The following is a 14,898-nucleotide window of genomic DNA, read 5'->3' on the forward strand; positions in this document are numbered from 1 at the left end:
CCCAATCAAGCAACTAGAAGGATTGATATGTGCATTATGGGACTCCATCATTGTATTTAAGATCTCACGGGACACGTAAACCTAAACCTTACTGTGAAGGGATCAAGGCACAAATATGTCATATCAAACACAATTATAACTGCTACATGTTTATATATATGATTATATAATTGTATAAACTTGATTTCCTGCCGTCTTCTCTGTACGCTCTACCGGTCTCCGTTTCTGGTGGGTTACTTTAGATCTAGGTTGTAGATCTAGATCTAGTCTCTTCAAGCTTAGATATGATCATTTTCTTCAGCCAAGGCGTGTCTTCTGAAGGGATGTCTATAATGCCGTGCTTCTCCACTACTGTTTGTGGGAGTTTTTGTTTTTTGTTGTTTGTTTGTTGTTGTTGTTTTTATTTTATGGTCTTAGCTGTTGGGCTGAGGACGTGAATAATGCTTCTGGGTTTCGGGTTGAGAGGGGAATGGTTTGGGTGTTAGTATTTTGCTCATACCTGAAAAATGGCTTCCTGTGCTCCTGGAAGGGTTTGCGTTAACATATTTGTTCTATAATCTGAAGATTGGGCTGGGATAGCAGATGTTTGACATCATAGATTGGTTTTTCATTGTAAGATCTGTTATGTTTTCAATTTTTTGACGTGTAATCTTTTAGCTTCGGCTATGATCTTGCAGAACTGTATGTTCTGTGATTGTAAGAGTTTTTATGCTCATGATCACTATTAATGAAATCAGATTGATTTTCCCTAAAAAAAAAAACATGATTTCCTGCCTTTTTTCAAAGACGATGAATTGGACTTGAATTAAAAGATGAAAAAATACCTAAAAATGCCTGTGTTCAAGAGATGCCACCCGATCCAAGAGTGAGCCTTTAAAGTCAGCCTCCTTTGATGCCAAATCCATTGGGAGGTCCACAATGATCCACAATGGTCCACTAATAAGGCTCATGTTCAACAGAGTCCAACCTAATCTGGATCGGCCCAATGACAAATATGTAAATGGATTCAAGATTGATACAAAAATTTCTCGTGAATTTGGGTTTGGGTGTAGAAATAAAGCCCTCATTGGACACATACCCTGCTACAAAAAGTTTCTCTAGTGCCTTGAAGAACGTAGTAACAGAGGAACTGGGCGTGGATCGGAGCGGGAAGAAGCTTCTAGGCGCAGATCGGTGGCTCTGGCCTGGGTGTGCAACAGGATTGATAGGACCTGCCGCCACTGCACCAAGGATTCTGGGGTTGGGCGTGGATCAGATCGGGTAGAGCTTCTGGGGGGCGGATTGGTGGCCTCTGACCAAACGAGCACTTAGGGGTGTTAAGAGAGCAAGCCGCTCGCGAGCGAACTCGGGCTCGGCTCGTGTTCGACTCAAACATTAAATGAAGTATTTTGTGAACACGAATCCTGGCTCGAATATTAAACGAAGCAAGCTCGGTTCGACTCGGCTAAACTCGTGAACAGCTCGTGAGCAAGCTCGTATAAGGCTCGTCTTGTTTATTTGGCTTGATTCGTATATTTTTTAATAAGTAACAAATAACAATATATAGTAAACATTACTCAATAATAACAAATATATTATATACCTTTGTTTTTTGTTATTTATGCATATGTGTTTATATATATATTATATATGCGTATATATTATATAAACACACACACACACACACACATATATATATATATAGTAAATAATAAGAAATATTTGATATTATCATTAATTATTATATAATCATATGGTATATCTACATAAGTTATTGTGTTATTTAATCAATGCATTATAATTAGATGCTTTATTCTTAGAAAACGTATATCACATGATCTTAGATCTAAAATAGTATTAATATAAATTGTGTGATAATATGATCATATAATTTAAGTATGAATGTATGACTATTAGATTGTGAGGAATTTAAAACTTAGAGTTTCAGCATTACCATTAAATTCAAATTAAATGATTAATAATTAAGTAACTAATGTGTTTCTTATAATTTAAATAGGGGAAAATATAGTTTGCCCCCTGAAGTTTCAGGAGTTTTTCAATTTTAACTCCAAAGTTCAAAAATTGGCAATTTAAACCTTCCGTTTAATTTTTCCGTTAAATTGGATGAAATTTTTTTTAAAAAAGCCTGAGGGTAATGATGTAATTTCATAGATTTCCGTCAATTTTGACTGAAAAATTAAACGGAGGGTTCAAATTGCCAATTTTTGAAACTTTAAGGGGTAGATTGCCAATTTTTGAACTTTGGGGTTAAAATTGAAAAACCCCTGAAACTTCAGGGGGGTAAATTGCATTTTCCCCATTTAAATATTATAATCATAATTTGCAGTAAGTAAAAACTTAACAATTTTTACTTCCCACAAATTGTTACATAAGCAATTCCTCATATTACATTATGAGGAATTCGGGGGTTATTTTCGTCAAAGAAACCATCCCCGATCATAAATCCTCCATCCTACTCTAGTGAGCTAGGCACCAAGGGTTTCGATATGTCACCCAAGACAACGCCGGAGTTGCTCCCCGGAATCACTCAATCTCGGAAAAGAAATTATCGGTTTGAACGTCATTTGGTCTTCCTTATGAACCTCAATACAAGAAATGAAATTATTGACTGTCTAAGGCTTGTTTGTTTCGAGATATAAAATATTTTCGACATTTTACGGTGTTTACGCACCAAAAAAATCCCTTACATTTTTCCCCTTCACTCTCACGCTCAACCCGACATCTCCTTTTTCTCTTCCCTCACGCAGCTCTTGTAACATCCCCAGCCCGTTAAGACTGAGTTTGTCATTTTACTTCTTTTACAACAAAATTTTTTTTGCAAAGATCTATAAGGTCTATCAGAGCACTTGATTTTAAAAGATACGATAAATGTATAAAACATTCTTCAAGAGATTTTATTACAAGCGAAATTAGAAAACATTAAACTTTAGTTACGGAATATCATATTATTACAGTAACTTATATGGAAAGACTTTGAAAATTAATAATTATTCCCGCCCCCATTCCGGCCTCCTATTCCAGCATCCTTTCTACCTGAAAACAAGAAATAAAACTGAATGAGCACAAAGGGGGCCCAGCAAGTAAAATCCAAAACCATAAATAGTTTTACTCCTTGTTCTCAGTTTTGAAAATCGTTTTCACAAATAAATATACATCCAGCCATAATAATACACGTATGTACAGTTGCATCTTCCGTATCATATACATACTATTACATTTAGTAATAAATCATCGTCATAAATCATCATCATAATGCATCATTATAAATCATCATTGTAAATCATCATAGTATATCATCGTTATAAATCATCGTTGTAAATCATCACAGTATATCATTTTTGAAATCACATCAACATTTTCTCATATTAGGGCCCATGTACACTATTACCCCTGTGTACGAGGGTTGCGGGTCCTTATGACCATGGCACTGAACTGTGGCCTCAGCCAAGCCCGATCGTCAATTAACTCTTTTCTTGGTGCACTCAACGGTCTATTGATGGAATACCACCTTCTGGCATAGCCTCCTTCAGTGGTTTCGCTTCCATCAGAGTATCGGTACCGAACTCTTCTCATTCTTACTTATCTTGGGGCCAAAAATACTCTCCTCCATACATGTGCCCTCATTTCATAAACATTTATCTCATCTCTTGTACTTTTCTTTGTACTTCTTTTGATGCATCTTAGTCCAACATGTAGGAGGGTTTATTATCATTTTTCTTTCTTATAATCATCATCATTTCTTAACTTTCTTTTCTCAAATTGGAAAGCTTTTCAAATATAAACTTGTTGTACTTAAAAAGCGTTTAAAGAAATAGAAATTTTCTAAATAATTCTTTTAGAAATGCTTGATGCATGCAACATATCTTCATGGCAGGTAAATAAAATAATCTTTTACAATTTGATACAAGAACGTATAAATAACATGACATGAAGTAACTTTAGAAGGGGTAGTGAATTTACTTACCTCTAGACTGAAGCTAAAAGTGGTCTGAAGGAATCTAGTTGCTCTAATCTGACTAACATCACTAGTATATCTTTTGAAACTAATTTCTAAAGTCTGCTTTCTCTTGTGTTCTTTATTTCTTGTAGCACTTTGTCTCGCCCTTTCTCTCTCTATTCAGAGTAAACACTCTTAGAAAGAAGAAAGACCGAGTAAAAAGCGGAAGAAGGAAGAATATGTGCAAGAGATGGGAGAGGAGTAGTAAAATTGTGAAGGGAAAGAGCTCTATTTATAGGAGAAAAACCAAATACTATTCTATCTTCAATTTACAATTATACCCTCATTTTACTATCCTAATATTTCACCAATTACCATTCTTTAATTATCACTCTCTGTAACACCATAAATTTCCCAAGAATTAAAATCCTTGGCTACAATGGATATTAAAATAACATCATTATCGAAATAATCTATTTAAATAGCTTTGAAAATTCTAGGGCACTACAACTCTTGCTCTTCTTCCCTCAAGCAGCTCTTCCCTCACACAGCCACTTTAACTTTAAGAGAATCTCGTCTCTCTCGGCTGCTACATCTCAGATCTCGCCTCTCTTCAACTTCTCCATCATTCATCTTTCGGCTTCTGCATCTCAGGTACTTTTGCTTTTCTTTAGATATGTGTTTTTTGGTGGTTTGAATATCTGTTTTGATGAAAAAAAAAAAAAAAAACTAGCTTGATATATAAATTTGATATTTTTGGAGATTTTGAGTTGTGGTTCCCCTACTTAGTGGAATTGGGGCTGATTTTGTTGGGTATAAGAATTGTTGTTGTTGAGATTGTATATGCATGGTATTGATGTTCTCAGCATTGTTGCCGTCTATACCTGCATTTGTTGCCTTCTTTAATTTCTATGGGGATTGGGCCTATTGCGTGGGTGAGGAAGCTTGTCGTTGGCATTGGGTTGCTCTGATTGGAGATATTCATGGAAGTGGTCTTCCTCAGTTCCTATCTAGCCTTCAATGGATTGCCAAAAATCAGCTTCCCAATGGTTCATGGAGCGACAGTGATATATATTTTTTTGTTTTGTTTTGTTTTGGTTTTTTTGGTTTTTTTTTTTTTTTTCCCCTGTCTAAATAGTTATTGGGCTCTGATTGTGCTTTTTGATTTCAAGCTCAAATTTATTTTGTAGTTTTATAGTGAGAATGTTGCACTATTGAATATGTATGCCCATATCAACGGCTTTTGGCTCTGGTTGTAATTTTTTTTTGGTCTTGACTATGAGGGATGGTTTAACAACAGATTAGGAGGGAGGTTATGAAGAAGTTTTTAATTGATGATTCTCCTACTGCTAGGAAAGATATTCTGAAATGGGGATAAAAGAATGGAAAGGTAGAACCATAGAAAGATGAAAGTTGTTTTATGCAAAATGTACTGGAATTAGGGATGTTAAGAGAGCAAGCCGCTTGCGACCGAACTCAGGCTTGACTCAAACATTAAATGAAGTGTTTCGTGAATACGAATCTTGGTTCGAATATTAAACGAAGGAAGCTCGGTTCGACATGGTTAAACTCGTGAGCAAGCTCGTATAAGGCTCGTCTTGTTTATTAGGCTCGGCTCGTATATTTTTTAATAAGTAACAAATAACAATATATAGTAAACATTACTCAATAATAACAAATATATTATATACATTTGTTTTTTGTTATTTCTGCATATGTGTTTATATATATATATATATATATATATATATATATATATAAAAGAAATATTTGATATTATCATTAATTAATCATTATATAATCATATGGTATATCTGCATAAGTTATTATTTTATTTAATCAATGCATTATAATTAGATACTTTATTATTAAAAAACGTATATCACATGATCTTAGATCTAACATAGTATCAATATAGATTGTGAGATAATATGATCATATAATTTAAGTATGAATGTATGACTATTAGATTGTGTGGAATTTAGGGCTTAGAGTTTCAGCATTACCATTAAATTAAAATTAAATGATTAATAATTAAGTAACTAATGTATTTCTTATAATTTATATATTATAATCACAATTTACAGTAAGTAAAAACTTAATAATTTTTACTTCCCTCAAATTGTTACGTAAGCAATTCCTCATATTACATTATGATGAATTTAGGACTTAGAGTTTGAGCATTACCATTAGATTAAACTTAAATGATTAATAATTAAGTAACTAATGTGTTTCTTAAAATTTATACATTATAATTACAATTTGTAGTAAGTAAAAACTTAACAATTTGAATTAAATCATATATATGTCATGAATCGTGATCATGGGATCATAAAATATAAGTATATAAAAATTAGGGAAAAATATAAAAAAGCCCCCCAAACTACCAGCCGTTTTCGATTTAGCCCCTTAATGTTTCAAAAGTGATAAAGTAGTCCCCCAACAAAACAACGTCGTTTTGCAGTTTCCGTCCAAACTGACGGTTTTGACTAACGGAGTGGCCAAAATGCAATAGTTTGGTAGTTTGGGGGCTACTTTATCACTTTCTGAACATTAGGGGCTAAAATGAAAATGGCTGGTAGTTTGGGGGGCTTTTTTATATTTTCCCAAAAGAAAAAAAATTCATGAAAGGGCATTGTAGTAACTTACCCATAACAAAATGACGTCGTTTTGCAGTTTCTGTCCAAACTGACGGTTTTGACTAACGGAGTGGCCAAAATGCAATAGTTTGGTAGTTTTTAGGGCTACTTTATAATTTTTAGAACATTAGGGGGTTAAATCGAAAACGGTTGATAGTTTGGGGGGACTTTGTTATATTTTTCCCTAAAAATTAATATTGGCCCATATAATGATACAATCATATAAGTATATAAATGTTTACACATAAAATAGAATATATATTAATATTGACATTATATACTTGACTCGTGTTAAGCATTAACATTTTAACATATTAACTAAATAATACTATATATAATATGATAATAGTGATTAGTGTGTGTGAGTGTGTGACATAAAGCGTTTTATGTTGTGATTTAAAAAATACTTAATCTAAAATAAGAAAAAATAAATACGCGATTGAAAAAAACACAATTTTTAAAATCATAATTATTGAAATTGAAATAACAAACTGACCCTAAATAATACTACATAACACAATTTTTATTCTTAATTACTAAATTTTGAATTTTGAATTTTTTATTTAATTTAATTGTAGCCGTCCAATTTAATTGAATTTAATCTTGGCGGTTGAATTTGATCTGCGGTATATAAGTGTAAACCAATTTGAAAGAATTATATGGTGCTCCACATGACATAATAAGCTCATTAATCTAACGTTCTAAATTGAATAAGAAAGTCAAGATCCTAATAAACGGTCTAGATCATCTACTATGCTTGCATGGAACCGGTCTCACTATCAGACGCACACAAAGGGTTAATTCCAAGTGAATATATTCCAGGATTAATTCTGTAATGCGTGCACTTTGTCGGTTGATTCTCGCCGTCCAAAATGTTTTGATGATCTAATAGCCGTTGGATGATATTAATGGATGACAGCTATCAAGCATTTACTAAGAAGTATGTATGTGGTGTAACAGAGACACCGTAAGCTTGCCTTGTTTAATCTAATATGACAAGTAATATTAATTATTAAATGTTGAAAACGTATATATAAAAATGGATCATATTGAACAAGCACACCAGATCTAAGTAGAGACAGCTACATGTGATAAGCTTTTGGTAAAACGATTCAAACCGTTAATATTTAAAATTTAATGGGAAAAATATAAAATGGCCCCTCCAAACTACTAGTCATTTGCAATTTAACCCCTTAATATTCAAAATGTAATAAAATAGCCCTCTAAACTACTAACCAGTTACAATTTGGCCACTCTGTTAGTCAGCGCCGTTAAAATGGATGGAAAATGCAAAACGACGTCGTTTTGTTGAGGTTAAATTACTAAAATACAAATTTTAGAAGAAAAAAAATATCAAATTTAAAAAAAAGCCCATTAACATAGTCGTTTTTTGCTTTCAAAAAAATTCCTTGCACGACAACCATATCAGACATCCGTCCATACTGTTTTTCACTTCATCTTCTTCGTCAGAACCCACTTCGTCTTCTTCATTACTTTAACAATGATTTACTTGCACGAACCGACCGTGGAAGCCCCTGTTCTTGAGTGCCTAGTGCGACGGTGAGAGCCACCACCATTGGAATAGTCTTGCGGCACATGCTGTCAGCCTCACAGGCTAGCTCACGAGCAAAAGTTGAGATCTTTTGGATCATAACTGGCTGGAAATTGTAGGGCACGTCCATCTGGGAAAGCAGGTGAAGAACAGCCTTATGCTAGGGAACCTTGCAATCCATTGGCATGGAATCCGACAGCTAAATACAGCTCAATTTTCATTTTCCTTCTTGAAACAGATTCATATCTATGTATTCATGTATTATACCTTACTTCAACGCATATTCCTTTGTTTGATTTGCTGCAGATTGGAACAGAGCGGTTGACCCAATGTCCAGTATTGCCTGGGGATATCTTCAAATACGAGTTTAAAGTTGATAGGGTTAGAGCCCCTGCAATTGGCTCTGTTTTTCCATTTTTGTTTGTTCCTTTGAATGTCACAGTTTCTGTCTTTGTTTCTCAATCTATGTTTTGGTTATCGGCAGCCTGAAACTTACCTGTACCACGCGCACTATGGAATGCAAAGAGAAGCAGGGCTTTATGGATCAATCCGTGTATCTATTGCCGATGGAAAGACAGAATTGTTTGCGTATGATTAGTCAGCACTGTTAGCATCCTTACATTTTGTCGTGGGATTTTGAAGTGGGTTCCTGACGAAGAAGACGAAGTGAGAAACAGTTTGGACGGAAGTCTGATATGATTGTCGTGTAAGGCATTTTTTTTAAAAGCAAAACGACAAGGTTTAGTGGACTTTTTTTAATTTGACCTTTTTTTTTTTTTAAAAAAAAGCATTTATTAACTTAATCTCAATAAAACGACGTAGTTTTATATTTTTCATCAATTTTGATAGTACTGATTAATGAAGTGGTCAAATTGTAACTGATTAATAATTTGAAAGTTTTTTATTATATTTTGAACATTGAGGGGCTAAATTATAAATGACGGATAATTTGGAGGCCTTTTTATATTTCTCTCAAATTTAATTGTTTTTCCAAATCCAACGGTTGCAAATTAGAGAACCCAAATTTAGCCTGAATCCATCATCTCTGATCTCTCCATTCTCTCGACTCTCCTCTCAGTCTCCACCATCCTCCTCGCCTTCTATCTCTGTTGCCGCTCCCGTCACTCCCCCAGTGCCCCCAACAGCAACCACCACCACCACCGCAGCAACCACACACCTCGACGCCTGGCTGAAGCTGAACGGCTCGTGCCCGGTTTCCAGGAACTTGCCGCTGCCAACCCCGCTGTCCACGCCGCTCTCGGAGGTCGTTTCACTCTCGCAGTACGCTGCGGATCGGAGGCGGAGGAGGTGATAAGATTTGTGGGTTTTTCTTTTCTTTTTGGGTTATTTTTTCTCCGTTTCTTCTTGGGTGGTGGGTGGTTTGGGGTTTTGCCGTTTGATGTGTTTGTTTGGTTGCCCAGAAAAATGTGTAAATATTTTTGGATAGATAGGTATTGGGGTTTCTGTTTTGTACTGAATTATGGTTTATGTTTGATGAAATTAGAGCAGAAAAAGTATCTAACAGATGGGTGTTGGTCTTTCACATAATATTGAATTCTAGGATTGAATCATTTTTGCCAAATGCATGTACATATACATCCCAAAATTAATCGAGCTTGAGCTCGAGCTCGACCAAAATAGACGAGCTCGAGTTCGAACGGGGTTTCCAACCCTATCGAGCCGAGCTCGAGCTCGAGCAACATTTCTAGGCTCGTGTCGAGCTCGAGCCTGGCCTCAAAGTAAACGAGCCAAGCCCGGACAAGGGAGCACCGCTGGGCACAGAAAACGTGTGGGCTGATCTCTCTCTCTCTCTCTCTTTTCAAGTGCATTCCAAAAAGATTCTTTAAAGATTTAGAGTATTTTGGGCTTATAGCTTTGCACCCATGGCTCAGCATGGAGCAACCATTCTTCAATTTCCTATATTCTGGTTGGAGGGGCTTTCAGCAAAATCAGAGATTCTAAAACCTTCAGTTTTTCCTTGCTGTTTATTTCTGTTGTAAAAAAAAAATGCTTATTCTCCAGTGAGCAATGAAATGGGAGGTCAGTTGTTGCTTGCTTGCATTATTGTTGCAGTTTTTTACAAATTTTGTTCTTCTTTATGTTCAATTGATCTGTGCGTGGGTGGTAGAAAATTTTAGTTATTTGAGTTTGAATTTTAGCTCTAAATCTTTAAAGAATATTTTTGGAATGTGTTTCTTGGTAGCTACTTTTGCAACTTGTACTTGAAAAATATTATCAATTCTAGTTGAAGTTTTGTTACAAGTTGATCTGCTTGTGGGCATATATGTTGAGATACAATGTGAATCTCGGATAAGAACATTGTTGGCATCTCTTGAATAGGTTATGGCATACTCAGAACCTGTAGGTGAAGAAGGGGAGCCAATGCAAGTCAATACTGCTCCTAGGAAGCCACGGATTCTACTTGCTGCAAGTGGAAGTGTAGCAGCCATAAAGTTTGGACATCTCTGCAGTTGTTTTGCAGAATGGGCAGAAGTAAGAGCAGTTGCCACACAGGCATCTATACATTTCATAGATAGGGCGTCACTTCCTAGGGATGTAGTTCTTTATACTGATGAGGATGAATGGTCTAGTTGGAAGAAAATTGGCGATAGCGTGCTTCACATTGAGCTGCGCCGATGGGCTGATATTATGGTTATTGCCCCATTGTCAGCCAACACACTTGGCAAGGTAATGTCTTTGAGCGATTTCAGAAACATTGTCCCTTTTATTTTGAACTTCTACTAACTGGCTACAAGATGATACAGGTGAGTGCATGTTACTGAACAGAGCTCATTACTCAAACTATTGATTCCTGCACATTTTTGAATTTTTAGTCCCCCCACTCCCCCAATTTTGGTTTAAAAAGCAATGAGTTAAAGGAAAAGAGAATGCATGAAAGTGGTTTCATTTCTTAGTTGAAACACTTCATAAATTCAAGGGAACCACATGGAATAACTATAACAGTGTCTTGCTCGGCAGTGCAAGTAGGCCAAGTTCTTCAGTTTGGGGCCTTAAAGAAATCTCATTGAAACTAATTATTTCGTTGTTTTCTGATTGTTTAATATCAAAATGCATGGATATCTCACAAAAGAAGTTTTAGAAAAATGAAGTAATGGCATGTCTTGAGAGTCTGAAATTTGTGTTGAATAAGATTATTAAAAAATATTATTTGCTATAGGATACAGGGTACTGTTTCATTACCTTGTGCTTACTTCCATTCTTTCTGGGAGCACTTTTGTTTGTTGGGTAATTAGCAGTTCACTAAAGTAAATTCCTTACTATTTTGGTTGTATAGGATCTCTTTTTAGCGTTGTGAACTACTAGGTTACCTTGACGTGTTAGACCTTCTTTTTCTTGTAGGCACGCAAAGGTACTAGTGTTCGATAATGCTCCTCTGACTGTCATATTGAATGGCAGTGATTAATAACTGTGTTGTGAATATTTGGACTAGTTACTTTCCACTTTCATAATTTCGTCCAAATTGCATGCCTGTAGTCTCATTAAGTCATTATAAAGTCTGCATGCCTGTAGTCTCATTAAGTCATTATGAAGTCTCATGCTGCTATATCCTCTCAGTTGAATATAGCAACCTAGTGAATTTATGGTGATTCAAGTTGCATGGCTATATAAAGTGAGAATGGCTATCATAGGTCCCAAATTCTTTTCCCAGCAATGAATCATGTGATGAATTTATGCGGGGGTGTTTTTTTAAGGAAAACAAAAACAGGGACTTGTGAATAGCTATAGTAATATTGATTTTACACACACACACAAACAAGGACGTATAATATTGAAGTGGTAGAGAATGTGAGCTTGAGGGACATCCCTTGTCTCAAAGATGAGATCCTGTGATATCTATGGGCTTTTCTCTACTTCCTTTGCATGGCTGTTCCTGTATTTTGTTGTCATGTAATTTGAAATAATCCTGAGTTCAATCTTATCATTTTAACCTGAATATGTTTTAAGATTTGTGCTATGTTCTTATTGTAGATCGCCGGGGGTTTGTGCGACAACTTACTGACATGCTTTGTGCGAGCATGGGATTACAGCTAGCCTTTTTTTGTTGCACGTGCCATGAACACATTGATGTGGAACAATCCTTTCACGGAACGACATCTCATGTCGATTGACGAGCTTGGCATTTCTCTGATTCCACCTGTCACGAAGAGGCTGGCTTGAGGGGATTATGGCAATGGTGCAATGGCCTGAACCTTCTCTAATATACTCAACAGTAAGGCTTTTCTTAGAGTCTAAGATTCAACAAGCTGGCAGCAATACTGAGGAACTTATCTAACAAAAGTTGGCATTTGTAGAGGAGATGAAGAGTTAGTTGACATGGTATGTATAACATGCTAGATTTGTTGTAGTCATTTGATCTTGTTGTATCAGGTGCATTGTGTTTTTACTTGTGCTTGGTCTGTATATCCGGTGACGGTAAAGCTCTTACAACCTCTGCCCCATTAAAGCAGATGGTAAATCAAGATTTAATGTTGTTGCATCTAATGGTGTAAATGATTCTAATGATTTGAATGGTGTGTCTAACATATTTGTCACTTATTAAATACAACAACATCAAATCTTGACAATAAGATGGCTTCTCTCCGTTTCAAATCTAAATCTGTTTCTCTCATGGCAGAAAGTTCATAGGTGTTGTTGATATGGACCTTTATAAGAGGAGAGTTGTATGCAACGGTTGTGCTAGATAATTTCTTTTTGTCATTTTCAGTATTGTTCTTCCTAAACCTAACTAGTAGCCTTGTGGTGTTGCTGTCATTGCAATAAAATGTTTTATCAATGGTTTGAGCCTTGTCTCCTGTTTGCTCATGGCTGTCTTCCTGAAAGTGCAAACAAAATCATTTAAGCTAGCCTGTGAATGCCTCAAATTTGCACTATTATATGGGAAAAGTAGAAGTGAAAAAAAGGTTTTATAAAGTAATATTCGCACTTGAAAAAAAAATTAGTTATTGATCAGCACTTGTTAAAATAAATGTTATGTTGATTCAATGAAAAGTTGTATGGGAGAGGAGATATAGGGTATTATACTAGAAACTTCACTCATATCCCATTACAGTACTTACTGGCTCGTAGATTAATCTTTGTTAAAAACATATTAAAGGCTAAAGGGTACTATCACATTAACCCAAGTAGCGTTGGTTTGATTTTTAGCATTTCTCGGAAAAAAAAAAATGACAAAGTGAACACTTTTTTAATATTAACTATGTGAACTAATCTGTTACTCGACAATATTTGGACAATTTTTAACCATTCATAAATTTAACTTTCATTATATTACATATTTTAATTTTTTTAATGTATTAACATTCACATACTGACATACATAATAGTATTAGTTGCTTAGTAATTGTTCATAGCGGTAGTTAATTAGTAACTGCATCCACCTTGAGATTTTTTTTTTTTTTTTTCTCAAATTCTAGTGTCTTAAACAAGAGTCATGACTGTTGTTGTTGTTGTTGTTTTTTTTTTTTTTTTTTGAGCTAAAGGGTAAGTCTGGGAGACCAATTGTGGCCATCCTATCTGAGCGTGACCATAGTACACCTATCCGCTATAAGCGACAACATGCTTTGCAACATGCTTAATAAGTCGCTTATGCACATATACCCAACAAGGCAACAATTAACATTCTTCTTGACTTGTTCAGATTTTAAAATCAAAAGAAATTTTGATGCAATATAAAATGGTTTCATTTAAGAGTAGTATGTGAAATTATATATAATTTTATACTAGAGGACCGATGAGTTACTTTATCCGCTTAATAGAAGTTTCTTTTTCCATGTGTTTTTTGTGCAAAAGAGGATGAATATCTTATAGTTGCTAGTTTTAGAGAGGGATTTAGTTGAATTCTATGAGAATTTAATATATGAATTAATTAGTCTGTCTTATTGAGGTGTTAATATGAAGAATGATGGCCAATATTGTTACTGTGCACAATAATTGATGAACAATATATAGAATCAAAAAGAGAGATTAAGAGAGAGAGAGAGTCGACACACAGATTTACGTGGTTAGGCAATTTGCCTACGTCCACAGAGAGGCGGCTGTATTTTTACTCTTAATGATTCAGGGTTATGTCATACATATATATAGAAAAAACCCTAAACCCTATTTGTATGGACTTATTAAGGAAATTTCCAAAATACCCTGTACTGTACCTCCTGCTCCGTGAGCTCCCAATCTACTTGGCCTCCCACTGGTATTAATATGAGCCACCAGTTCCAACAATCTCCATCTTAGCGAGTATTCACCTCTTCGAAGATAATCATTTGGATTCAATTGGAATTGATAGGTTTGGGGATGCCGCCGCCTCTCTCTTTGGCTCTATAGCACCTGGAGACATTTGTCAAGTCCAAGCAATGCTTGAACTTATCTGCAGTAATAGACTTCGTCAACATGTCCGTTGCATTCTCAGAAATGTGGATCTTCTCAAGTAACAGTTTACCTGTAGCAACCAATTCTTTGATCTTGTGAAACCTCACATCAATGTGCTTAGTTCTCGCATGTAGGGGTGGCAAAATGGGTACCCATACACGACCCGATTAGACCCGCGGGTACCCGTTACACGATTAGCCTATACCCAGACACGACCCGTTTAGCTAAACGGGTAATCGGGTTGACACGATTATGACACGAAAATAATCGGGTAACCCGACACGACCCGTTTTACCCATTTAAAATAACCGGGTATAAATGGGTAGACACGACCCGACACGACCCGATTACCCTAAACTATAATTTTTTTTTTTTAAAAAAAA

At 35.5% G+C, this 14,898-nt stretch overlaps 1 pseudogene; it reads left to right on the forward strand.

Moving 5' to 3' along the window:
* The first annotated feature begins 9,125 nt into the window (after positions 1-9,125).
* Positions 9,126-12,947, forward strand: LOC132175415 (phosphopantothenoylcysteine decarboxylase-like; annotated as a pseudogene).
* The last annotated feature ends 1,951 nt before the right edge of the window (positions 12,948-14,898 follow it).

The sequence above is a fragment of the Corylus avellana genome, chromosome ca3 (assembly GCF_901000735.1).
Source record: "Corylus avellana chromosome ca3, CavTom2PMs-1.0".
Lineage (NCBI taxonomy): Eukaryota > Viridiplantae > Streptophyta > Magnoliopsida > Fagales > Betulaceae > Corylus > Corylus avellana.